The 13302-nt window shown below is 47.1% G+C and overlaps 1 protein-coding gene across 1 annotated transcript in view; it reads right to left on the bottom strand.

Annotated features, from left to right (window-relative positions):
* LOC144265965 (uncharacterized) overlaps window positions 1-13302 on the bottom strand; it is a 191642-nt gene that overhangs the window by 174455 nt on the left and 3885 nt on the right. The window lies entirely within an intron of this gene.

Below are 13302 nucleotides of genomic sequence, written 5' to 3'. Positions count from 1 at the left end.
TCTAGCATGGGATTCCTGGGGTAAGAGTGAGAGCCCTCCAGTCTGAAGGAAGGTGTAGATTCATAAAGAGCCTGGAGTCGCAGAAGGTGGTAGAGCTGGAACCAATGGCATTGAACTTTATTTTGTGATTTGAGGCATCCATATTAATAAGTTGCCCCGTGCCGTGGATGTTACTAGCCTCAGAGAATGCTTGAGAAGTATTCTGAGAAGGGGAAACTGAGGTGGGGTGCCTGCAGGACCAACCTATGCCATGAGGGGGTGCTCTGAGATGGGGACCCTACGACAATTCCTAAGCCTCTTGGGTGCTTCTGAAAACTTTACCCCCAGTCCTTACTCCTTTGGGGTTTACATCATCTTAATTTTTTCCCCTTTCCAGCTAAAATTCTGGTTAGAGAATGAACCCGCAAATCTCCAACAGATATGATGTCATCTGATTTTTCCCTAATTATTTTACAGCTGGATGTTACATTAAAGGTGTAAGACAGGTCTCAAATTCCAGGAAAGAGTTGTCTCCGTCTGTTCTTCAGTTATGAACAGCACAATACCAGCTGTAGGCTCCTGTCTTTCAGTTTGTTATCCTCAACTTTCATGCCTTTGATTATGCTGTCTGGTCTTAATCTGAGGTGCCCTTAATATGCCCTCCTGAAGTAAGAAGACAGAAAAATTCTAAAGCATATGTGAATGTGTCAGATTGAAACATTACAGCTCTAAACGAGTGAAAAAAATTATTTCAAAATGGGACTGATGTTTAAGAATCAATATGTACAAAACAAGCCATTTTTGAAGTTCTAACTTTAAACATTTTAGTGTTATTGGAATACAAGGTCTGCAGGGATAATTCATTCATTCCATTTTTTTATTCAAGGTGACCTGCAAATGGAGGGGGGGAAAATAGCTCTATTTTTTGCCTCCCCCCCCTCCTTTATGATTGCTAACAAAGGCCTGAAGTGGTTTATTTAAAATTCTATTTGTTTGGGTTTTTTATTCTGTGATGACTGGACAGCAAGTGTAGGTGATGACATCAGCGTGAAAGTTGAGCTGTTGACAAAAAATTTACCCAGATACATTTTTTAAAAATACAAATAAATAAAAAGGTTTACTTTGAATGACTAATTTTTTGAGTAACCCTGTGTTAACGGTTTCAGAGTAGCAGCCGTGTTAGTCTGTATCCGCAAAAAGAAAAGGAGTACTTGTGGCACCTTAGAGACTAACCAATTTATTTCAGCATAAGCTTTCCTGAGCTACAGCTCACTTCATCGGATGCATCCACTGAATGCATCCGATGAAGTGAGCTGTAGCTCACGAAAGCTTATGCTGAAATAAAATTTGTTAGTCTCTAAGGTGCCACAAGTCCTCCTTTTTTTCCTGTGTTAAAGATTCAACACACTCCTCTTTTCATTTAAGATCGTAGCAGCTAACAACAAGCACAGCTTAAACCTCCCAGTGATCCTCCAGCAAAACCAGTGAAGACCAGACTTGACATTTCTGAAATTTGTAAGTTTTAAAACAAACAGAAAAAAAATTGATAGTAAATGGTCTTATAAGAATTCTTTATATGTCATTAAACACCTCCCCCTGCCCCCCTAAATTTAAAAATAAAATCCCTACAGGTCACCTTTAACAGTCCACCCATATCACTTCTTAGGTAGAATATCATATTTCAGAGAGTAAAAAGCATATGGAATTTAGAAACAACCTTGGCTACCCTTCTCTTTGTGCAGCTATCTCACAACCGTGCATGTTACAGGACGTTCTGAGTTATTCCAGGTTATGTGCTGTACGGTAAATGGTGAATCTGGCTCACTCTTGTTGAGTCTCAGTTACCTTTTTCAATGCAAGGATGTCAGGTATCAAGTAGAGGTGGAGAGTTATATTTTCAGCCCTGAGTGCCCGGTAGAGCAGTGTGACACTGTGAATTGGACTAGATAACAGAGATATTCCTTTTTTGAAAATAGCTCCCCACCAGGAGAAGCTGGGGTTCTCCAGCATGGCGTGGAAAGGCATCACTCGTGTTGGCTCCTCCAGTATCATCCTCCCATCAACGAAATGGGCGATTCGCATCTGGGAGACGTCAGCCTCTCCCCCTGCAAATGGATGTCAAATTGAATGAGGTTCTGTTTGACCTGTTACATGACAGCACTGCCCAAGGCTTAGAGCAAGGGACGAAATCCTAGGCTCTCTTCTCAGTTATGTGGGGGAAGGGAGACGGAGACTAGGAGTCAGGACTCTTGTCTGTTGTATAACTACTCATTGGTGCATAGTTACTACAATCAAACATATTGTAAAGGGCCTCCACTGCCTTTCCAGTAGGGGACTGAGCTGCTGATGGCCGGGTCAGCTGGCTTAAAGGAGTACACCAAGTACAGTACTTCCCCCCTTCTGCCCACCATGGAGCAAGGGGGGAGGAGAGGGACTGAACAGTGACTGAGACCCAGGCTGGTTCCTGATCTTGCCCTGGGGCAGCACAATGACACGCTGCCCTTTTATTCAGGGCTGGTAACTCCATGATCTGGCCCTCGATAAGTCCATGCCCTGCATTTTTTTTTAACAGGGGTAGTGAATAAGAATTGGGTAACATCTCTTCAAACCAGAGGTGGGCAAACTACGTCCCTTGAGCTCCTGGCCGGGGAGGCTAGCCCCCAACCCCTCCCCTGCTGTTTCCCCTGCCCCGCAGCCAGGCTGCCACGTGGGCGGCAGGGCTGCGAGCTCCTGCCGCTCTGAGCAGCATGGTAAGGGGAAGGGGGAACAGCAGGGGAGAGGCTGGGGGCTAGCCTCCCCGGCCAGGAGCTCAAGGGCCAGGCAGGATGGTCCCATGGGCCAGATGTGGTCCGTGGGCCATAGTTTGCCCACCTCTGGTTTAAAGAGATGCTACCCAATTCCTATGGGCGCAGCGGTGCAGGGGTTGGGTAGGGAGCTCCCCGGGGGGCAGTCAGGGGACAGGGAGCGGTTGGATAGGGCGGAGGTTCTGGGGCGGGGCGATCAGGAGTTGGGGAACTGGGGTGGTTGGATAGGGCATGGGAGTCCTGGGGGGCCTGTCGGGGGTGCGGGAGTCGATAGGGGCTGGGGGACAGTCAGGGGACAGGGAGAAGAAGGGACTGGATAGGGGATGGGGTCCCCTGGGGCGGTTAGGAGTGGGGGTCCCAGGAGGGGGCAATCCGGGGACAAGGAGCAGGGGAGCAGGGTTGGATGGGTCGGGGGTTCTGAGGGGGGCAGTCAGGGGACCGGAAGAGGGAGGGGGCGGATGGGAGTGGGGGCCAGGCTCTTTCGGGGACACAGACTTCCCTACCCGGCCCTCCATACAGTTTTGCAACCCCGATGTGGCCCTCGGGCCAAAAAGTTTGCCCACCCCTGCTTTAAACCATCCACGAGCCACACAGTTCGCCTCCTCTCTTCTTTTGCCGAAGCAACCAGAACCTGACACAGTAACAGTGTGTGCAGTCCGTATACATAGCTGGGCTTTGTATAGTTATTTATATAAACAGACAGAGCCTAGCTGCATACGTTCCGTGGACACTGTTGCTGTGTTAGGTTCTGGTGACTTCTGCATTAGAAGAGTGGAGGCCAGGTGGTTGGCTCTCCAACTATTTAAAGGGATAAAACCCAGTTATAGCCAAGCTGTATCCAAACAAACCCAGCTGTGCCCATGTGGTTTCCTTATATTCTTAATGTTGTGTAAAGAGCAAAGACACAAACAGGAAATAAATGCCATTCGGGGATTCTGACTCCCACTTTTAAGAGAGAGATCAATGACTTTCTAATGAGAGAAGGAGAGCAGAAGATACAGCCTTTGGAACCCGCGCGTTCACCTCCCTTAATTAACTATCCCCCTCCAACCCCAGCAGTCTAGCCCTCCGCACATCAGTTACTTGGTTGCCCCCCTTAAATTTAAGCATTTCCATTGTGCTCGCTAATTCTCAAGTTCTTAAAAGCAGAGGAGAGAGAGAGAACTGCTCCCACCAGACACCCAGCTGGCTACAGTTCTCTGAAGGATAATACAGTGAGGCTCTGCCTCTGCAAAGGTAGCCCCAGGCTTTTACACTGCAGATGGGGGGTGGGGGTGGGTGAAGTCCACAAACACAGGGAGCAGGAAGTAATTTGTGGGGCTTATCTGCATCTCTGCACACGTGCAGGCAGCAGGGCACAGGGTGCAGTACAGTGTCTAGAAACACCCAGAAGGGGGGTGTGGTGGTTACCGAGCAGCCTCAGGACCTCTTCTTGGGGGTGGTACAGAAAACAACCATTTATGGGGAGGCAGTTATGCATGTCTCACACACCCTCACTCTGAGAGCTGACCCCATCAGAGTGATGGGGAACATCATCACCTCAGCTCCCCATGGCTGCAGTTCACCAATCCCGGCCAATCAGAGCGCGGGAAGCGGCTCCTGCAGATGAAGGGGCCGCAGGGACCTGCTGGCCGCTGCTTCCCACAGCTCCCATTGGCCGGGATTGGTGAACCGCAGCCACTGGGAGCTGTGGGGGGTGGGGCCGTGCCTGTGGACGGTCAACGTCAGCAAAATGTCTCGCGGCCCACAATCAGATTACCCTGATGGGCCAAATGCGGCCCGCGGACCGCAGGTTGTCCACCACTGCCCTAGAGGCTCGGAATTGTGGCCATCGAGGGCGACGGTGCTGTGAAGAAAGCGGTATGTCTGATTATGAAGTGAAAATGTGAACCCTGAGTCGCACCCTGTGCATGGCAGCAGTGGGAGGCGAGAGTAGCTCTGGCTGCTCCATTGCCCGCTTCCCTGCCGGGCTGTGGCAGCCTCAGGCAGAGCCAGAGAAGAGCCAGGCTGGCACACTCTGAGCCGAGGGGAATGGCCCTTTGACAGTCTTCAGATAACGGATGCAGCCCTCAGGCTGAGTATGTTGGACACTGTGGTGCGATGTCCACCCCACACAAGGCCCACACAGGTCAAACAGGGCAATTAACCTTACAGGCTGCACCAGAAGGAGAGCCAGGGACTCTGAAGAGGCCTCATGGTTGATGAAGCCAAGCTGGGGAGGAGCTGGGAGAGGCCTATGAAGACAGAGGAGGGCTGTAGGGAGGAGCTCTGCAGTCAGTCTGTAGACAGGAGCGGATCTGGCCAGGTATGAGGAGTTCTCGGGGGAGAGTAGACCTGGGACTACAGACTCTGGCAATAAGCTGAGAGGGGAGACATGGGGAGCAGAGAAAGTTCCAGGGGAACACAGAGGACGGCCAGCACAGAAAGGTAGGAAACAGCCTAGGGAAACAGCAACAGGGTCAGAGCTTGGGCAGACCATGCCTGCTGAGCAATGGGGCAGATGTTGAGAGTTCAAGTCTTCTCAGGCCATGGTTTCTAGCAGCACTTAGTGCAGAGAAGTCTGGAGTAATCTGAAAACTCCCTGCTAGTTGGCATTATCCAGCTTTTTCTTTTTTTCAGTAGTGCTTTCTCACATCCAAGCAGCCACTTACTTATGCAGTATGGTCCATGTGATGTGAGTGGGAATTGCCTTTAATATTTTTATGAATGACATAGTGTGATAATCAAACTATTTGGCGTGGCATTGCTACCCAGTGGGTGCAGAGTGTTAAAACGTTCCTCCTGGGGCAGAGCAGGAGACATGAGGTGTTTGTGTCATGTAGCTGTCTGGGGTGGTATGAATGAGCCATCAGGACTGGCTGGAACAGTCACATATCAGGCAAGGATCTGGGAAGCCAAGGGGAACCACAGTGACTGAACGATTAACACTTAGGTTCAAGCAGGTGGAACATGTGAACTTGGGGTTTTGTTGCAGCTGAGGACAGTGGACAGAGGAGTCACGTACCTGTGCAAGGAGCAGGGCTCAGGGACCCAGCAGCACTCACCTGGGCTGAGACAAAGGAACAGAGACGGGGAAAGGAAGTGAAGATGGTTCCTGCAGCACCACAGCTCAAAGGGCAGCCCTGGCTTTGGCCAGTTTGGACTATGTCTTCACTTTTGCAACTCTGTACCCAAGGACTTCCCCATGCTGTGTTCCACTGGACTATTTCAACCTACTCTGTTGTGAACAGGCTGCCTAGTGTCACTGCAGATACTTGCTGACATGCACTGGTCCCTGAAGAGGGTAAAGGTCCCTGAACAGGTGTCTACCTCAGTGGGACTCGCCAGGCAGAGCTCACAGTGAGGAACAGGAGGGCTGGAGCCCAGAGGCCCAGTTTTGGAGGCACTGGGGCCCCATGGCCTACTCTTTTGGAAAAGTATGAGCCCTGGGGGTCTGGCACACCGACGGGGTTCCTCTAAGGGACAGTTTACAGGCCAGGGCATAGCACAGACCATATTGGTGACAGTCCATATACACTAACTCCTGGTAAATGGGAGCACAGTACAGTCCATATCAACAGAGCTAAATCGAACCACCTCATCCAATTCTTTGTGAAGTGTCAGACATGGCTTTAGTGCATGTGATCATGACTCCATGATCACGTTGGACCCAGCAATTATAGTAGCTTGTTATTTACCAAGAACCAAAGGACTCAGTCCTTCAGCTCTTTGACTTTTGCCCTAGGTTCTTTTTCCCTCAGGTGCTGGAAATCTTAGATTCAGTCTCTGCTGATACTTATGGTGTTTGTGAGCGTTTGCAGCCATGGTTTGTTACAAGATCACAGAGATCGATGGGTTTATAGAGCTTTTATAGTCATCATTTGTCTGCCATACCTGCGAGGCACATGAAGTGGGGGAGGTGCACAGCTGCCACAGCCCCGGCCGGTTCCGCCCGGATGTTGAACAAAGGGCCGGCGATCATCCACTGCTGCATTTCCAGTTCAGTCTGATGACAACGCCAGGATTCATATTTGTATTGGACAGTCACGGCTGCCCTCACCTCGAACCCCAGTTCAGTTTCAGAGCATCTGAGGGAGCCTGCCTGGAGGAAGTGAACCCTGCACATCAAAGGGAGAGGGAAGAAGAGGGTTAAACAACACTAAATGCAAAGTGCCCATCAGTTTTATCATTCCCGTGGTGTGATGGGCTGGGAAACAGAGGCACAGAGACTACAGGCCCCGCAGAGTGAGTGGTTGTGAGGGGACAGGATAAAAGGGGCTATTTGCCCTATTTTTTTTAAAGAAATATTTATTTTGCTATCCAACTGAGGTGCCCCCAGTATGGGTACAGGGCTCATGCACTGTAATGCTCCACACACACTGAATTTTTATTTGAGAGAAAGGTGACTTACCAAAAAGTCACATTGCTGGGTATAGAATGCAGGAGTCCCAACTCCCAGCCCCCTGCTATAACCACTAGACCCTAAACCCCAGAGCCAGGGACAGAGCATAGGACTCCCCCTCCAGTCCTACCCACTAGACCCTCCTACACTGATTGTCTAAAAGTTAACTTAGAAAAGACACTGATTTTAGCGTCTAACAAGTCCAATGGCAGAATCAGATCTAGACAATGTACAGCTAAACATAGTAATGCTTCCATGACCAATTTGACAGTCTTTAGTGTGTTATGGGTTTGAAACATCTCCTAAAGTTTCTATAAATCTAAACAGACCCTCCCCACAGAAAGCATGTGCTTGTAACTTGGGCCAAATTTAGGTGGGTTTTCAAAGGAACAGCAAAAAACCCTTTCCAAATTTCAAGTCCCTGCTCTAAAGCATGGAGGTGCTAGAGCTTCTCAAGGAAACAGTTGTAAGAATTTTTCAGCATGGGCTAAACAACATTTCCCCCTACTTTTATTTTCAGAAACAACTGAACCATTTAGCTGAAATTTTCCCCCAAAATGTATCCTTCAGTTTAAACTTTGGCAAAATTCTAAGCAACTGAAAACAGGGTCTCATAATGGAGAGTGTCAGGCAACCTTAATTCTAGGTGTCACGATCAGCTCCACCTAAATAATGTCCCCAAGCTCTGACCTGTACGTTTTCTGATTCTCCTCTGGGCCTGGCAAAATCTCTGGTTGTACTTCTGCAAAACCCTAAAACAAAGACATTTGTATTAACTTGACTCCAATAAGGATTTTCAGCTGGATAGTTCTTGTGACAGGAAGAACTTGTTAGCTAGACATGGAGTCCTGTACAAAACCTTCAGCATGCGACCTGCCCATGCTACCAAAACTCTCTTCTAAGCTTGGATCATCTTGCATCTTGATTGCTGTAAGGTCATTCCCTCCAGTCCATTCAAAGTGCTGCTACCAAGTACTGCACCTTCCTGTCTATCAGGGTCAGCATTTGCTATGGGGCACTGGAGGCAGTTGGCCCCCTGACTTTTCATCAGACCATAGGCTTCATTCTGGTTTCCTCCCCTCCTCCCCCTGTTCTCAATGAGAGGCTGTCATAAATATAAAGGGAAGGATACACACCTTTAAAATCCCTCCTGGCCAGAGGAAAAATCCTTTCACCTGTAAAGGGTTAAGAAGCTAAAGGTAACCTCGCTGGCACCTGACCAAAATGACCAATGAGGAGACAAGATACTTTCAAAAGCTGGGAGGAGGGAGAAAAACAAAGGGTCTATGTCTGTCTGGGTGAGGCTTTTGCCGGGGACAGAACAGGAATGGAGTCTTAGAACTTAGTAAGTAATCTAGCTAGGTATGTGTTAGATTATGATTTCTTTAAATGGCTAAGAAAATAAGTTGTGCTGAATAGAATGAATATTCCTGTCTGTGTGTCTTTTTGTAACCTAAGGTTTTGCCTAGAGGGATTCTCTATGTTTTGAATCTAATTACCCTGTAAGGTATTTACCATCCTGATCTTACAGGGGTGGTCCTGTTCTTTTTACTGTTTCTTCTATTAAAATGTTTCTTTTCAAGAACTGAATGCTTTTTTCATTGTTCTAAGATCCAAGGGTTTGGGTCTGTGGTCACCTATGCAAATTGGTGAAGATTTTTACCAAACCTTCCCCAGAAGTGGGGTGCAAGGGTTGGGAGGATTTTTGCGGGGAAAGATGTTTCCAAACAAGGGGGGAGGGATAGCTCAGTGGTTTGAGCATTGGCCTGCTAAACCCAGGGTTGTGAGTTCAATCCCTGAGGGGGCCATTTAGGGATATGTGGCATAAATTGGGGATTGGTCCTGCTTTGAGCAGGGGGTTGGACTAGATGACCTCCTGAGGTCCCTTCCAATCCTGATATTCTATGATTCTATGAACATTTTCTCAGGAACCCAGAGAAATGTTTGGTGGTGGCAGTGGAAAACCAAGGACAAGGAGTAAAATAGTTTGTACCTTGGGGAAGTTTTAACCTAAGCTGGTAAAAGTAAGCTTAGGAGGTTTTCATGCAGGTCCCCACATTTGTATCCTAGAGTTCAAAGTGGGGAAGGAACCTTGACAGAGGCTATGGATTGTCCTTGAGCAAAGACACCCTCTTTTAAGATAGCCACCACCTTCCATTGTTCCCAGTGGGAATGAAGACAAGCTGTCCTTATAGAAGATGATGGCAGCAATCTGCAGTAAGAAGATGTGTCTTTAAAATCAATTAGATTTAATCTAGAAATATAAACTCTGCTTAACTAATCACAATTGTATTGGTATTGTATGGCATCACTCCAGGGCACAGTTAAAATTATTTGGGTACCTTAACTGTGCATTTCCAAATCTTAATATATTTGGCTTTCTTGTAGATATAACCTTAACTCTGAATGCCCTGGGTTTGCAGTGCTTGGCTTTGGAATAGTTACATGTCTGTTTGGGTTTTTTTACCCTTAAATTACTGACACATACTTAACATTAATTCCATCTTAATGCAGTTTTTGTCTGGGGAATTTTCTGTGGGGTTTCACTGATTGGTGATTTAATAACAATTTCATGTCAGTTCTGTTGAGGATAGACTCCTTCTTGCTCTCTTTTCACTGTATTGACTTTACAGGTTAACAGGAGTAAAAACTCGTTGTTACACCAGTCAGCAGTTGTGGCTTTGAGACACATGGGGACCTGCCCTGTCAAGGAAGAAAGGGCCATTTTTACATAGTTTTGAGGAGAAGCGCAGCTAAATCATTTGTAACCTCTCAGATTATTCTTCTATTTCCTCATCCCTTGTCCCCAGCATATAAACACAGGCAACGTAGTTTCCTCTGAGTTAAACAATGTCCCACCTGGGGGCATCCACATAGCACAGACACACTGAGAGTGTGAGATAGTTCATGTGGATGTCATAGATATTTAGGTCAGAAGGGACCATTATGATCATCTAGTCTGACCTCCTGCACAACGCAGGCCACAGAATTTCACCCACCACTCCTACAAAAAAAACCTCACACCTATATCTGTGCTATTGAAGTCCTCAAATTGTAGTTTAAAGACCTCAAGGAGCAGAGAATCCTCCAGCAAGTGACCCGTGCCCCATGCTACAGAGGAAGGCGAAAAACCTCCAGGGCCTCTTCCAATCTGCCCTGGAGGAAAATTCCTTCCCGACCCCAAATATGGCGATCAGCTAAACCCTGAGCATATGGGCAAGATTCATCAGCCAGATACTACAGAAAATTCTTTCCCAGGTAACTTGGATCTTACCCCATCTAAAACCCATCACAGGCCATTGGGCCTATTTACCATGAATATTTAATTACCAAAACCATGTTATCCCATCATACCATCTCCTCCATAAACTTATCGAGTTTAATCTTAAAGCAAGATAGATCTTTTGCCCCCACTACTTCCCTCGGAAGGCTATTCCAAAACTTCACTCCTCTGATGGTTAGAAACCTTCGTCTAATTTCTAATCTAAATTTCCTAGTGGCCAGTTTATATCCATTTGTTCTTGTGTCCACATTGGTACTGAGTTTAAATAATTCCTCTCCCTCTCTGGTATTTATCCCTCTGATATATTTATAGAGAGCAATCATATCTCCCCTCAGCCTTCTTTTAGTTAGGCTAAACAAGCCAAGCTCCCTGAGTCTCCTTTCATAAGACAAGTTTTCCATTCCTCGGATCATCCTAGTAGCCCTTCTCTGTACCTGTTCCAGTTTGAATTCATCCTTCTTAAACATGGGAGACCAGAACTGCACACAGTACTCCAGGTGAGGTCTCACCAGTGCCTTATATAACGGTACTAAAACCTCCTTATCCCTACTGGAAATACCTCTCCTGATGCATCCCAAGACGACATTAGCTTTTTTCACAGCCATATCACATTGGCAGCTCATAGTCATCCTATGATCAATCAATACTCCAAGGTCCTTTTCCTCCTCCGTTACTTCTAGTTGATGCGTCCCTAGCTTATAACTAAAATTCTTGTTATTAATCCCTAAATGCATGACCTTACACTTCTCACTATTAAATTTCATCCTATTCCTATTACTCCAGTTTACAAGGTCATCCAGATCCTCCTGTAGGGTATCCCTGTCCTTCTCTAAATTAGCAATACCTCCCAGCTTTGTATCATCTGCAAACTTTAGTAGCACACTCCCACTTTTTGTGCCCAGGTCAGTAATAAAAAGATTAAATAAGATTGGTCCCAAAACCGATCCCTGAGGAACTCCACTGGTAACCTCCCTCCAACTTGACAGTTCACCTTTCAGTAGGACCCGTTGTAGTCTCCCCTTTAACCAATTCCCTATCCACCTTTCAATATTCCTATTGATGCCCATCTTATCCAATTTAACTAATAATTCCCCATGTGGCACCGTATCAAACGCCTTACTAAAATCTAAGTAAATTAGTGCCCACCACAATGATGGGGACAGAACACACAGAGAACAAACACAATCCCCTACCTTCTCTCTGCGACAGAAGTCACATTTGTCCTTTCCCCAGCAGTCTGAAGTGGCATCTTCACTCCTGCGTCTCACTCCTGCAGAAGGGAACGTATTAGGTCAGGGCAATACATCCTGAAGGCAAGACTGTCCCCAGCTCTGGAGAGATGTGTGGGGGCAGGCCAGGCACAACAGAATCCTTACACTCTTAGATGCCTAAAAACCGAGATTAGCACCACAACAATGTTACCCATCACTCCATAGTTACCCCTCCTCTGGTCCTTTCCATTCCACAACTGATCCCTCGCCCTTCTACTTCCCCCTGTCTCCAATGCCAGTTTCTGCTCAGCAAGCTTGTCTCACACTGTCTGATCCTGGGGAACATACACAGAGCATGGGGGATGCGCCGACATCACCAACCATAATAATGGTCCTGGGTCACTGGAATTGACTTCTGCAATTCAGTTCCCAATCTCCATGTCTGGAAGTCTTATGAGGCCATGAAAAGTATTTAAGAGGTGAGTTAAAGCCCATTTCACCAGCCCAGTCCGTGTAGTAGCATATTATACACACACACATAGACAGACAGATGGGCAAGGGTGACTAGTGTTAAAATAATGGCTAAATCTGTGATGGCATGAGACACTTGAGACCTTTTTTATTTCGGCTCAGATGGAAGCTAATCCCATATTTATCACAAATATAATATTACTCATGGAGGAGTTCTGTGCCACTGTGCATGCACGGAATTCATGACTGCTGCAGAATTTTTATCCACAGAAAATACATTCTGCTCAAGAAGTTCTGCCTTTTGCCCACCAGAGGTCGCTGTGCTGCCAGATCACCTGGCTGCATTCCTTAGAGCAGCCTGCCCCTGCAGCCAGGTTGGGAAGCAAAGTGTGTGTGGGAGGGTGTCACATACTGGGGTTCAGAAGGGTTAGTGGGGGGAACAGACTGGGGCATGGACTCAGGAGCTAGTGGGGTGACAGCACCGAGACAGGGGCTGAATGGCAGGGGGTCTCCAGGCCACGTGGGAACAGGAGGTAGAGAACGCCAGGGCCCCAAGGGAATGGGGGGTGCAGGGATACAAAGGGACAATGGCAGATGTGCCTGACTGAATGGGAGAGGCTCGGGGTCAGCCAGGGTCTGCATGAGGGAGGCTCCCCAACTCCTTAACAATCCCCCCCACCCCAAAATGAAACTGTTCCATACTTCTCCCATCCACACCCAACAACCCTCCAGATTCACTCCCAGGGTCCTTCCCTCTCCCTCAGCTCCTCCTTTACCCCTGACTCTCCCAAGCCTTTGCACTGCTTCTGAGGGGTGTGGGAAATATGTTTCTGTATTGTAGTTTAAATGAATTACTCAAAGTTCTGTATTAATATGCCTAGTAAGGAATCTATTTGTCAAAAAAAATTCTGAAAATTTTGATTCAGAAAAGGTGAAATGTTTTATTTTGGAATTTTCAACTGAAACTAAACATTTGAATGTTCTCGAATCAAAATGTTTGATATTGTTTTGTTGAATTGACCCAAAACACTTTGTTTGGAGTCAGTTCAATGTCAAACTGCATTTCCCTGGGGTGGTGCACCGCTTCATTAAAGCTAGTTATCTAATGTCCTCATTTTCCCCTTTGGGTTGGGATCCCTAAGCAGGCTACATCTGGAATGACGCAGCAGCCAT

The sequence above is a fragment of the Eretmochelys imbricata genome, chromosome 6 (assembly GCF_965152235.1).
Source record: "Eretmochelys imbricata isolate rEreImb1 chromosome 6, rEreImb1.hap1, whole genome shotgun sequence".
NCBI lineage: Eukaryota > Metazoa > Chordata > Testudines > Cheloniidae > Eretmochelys > Eretmochelys imbricata.
This window is presented reverse-complemented; position numbering and strand designations above follow the sequence as displayed.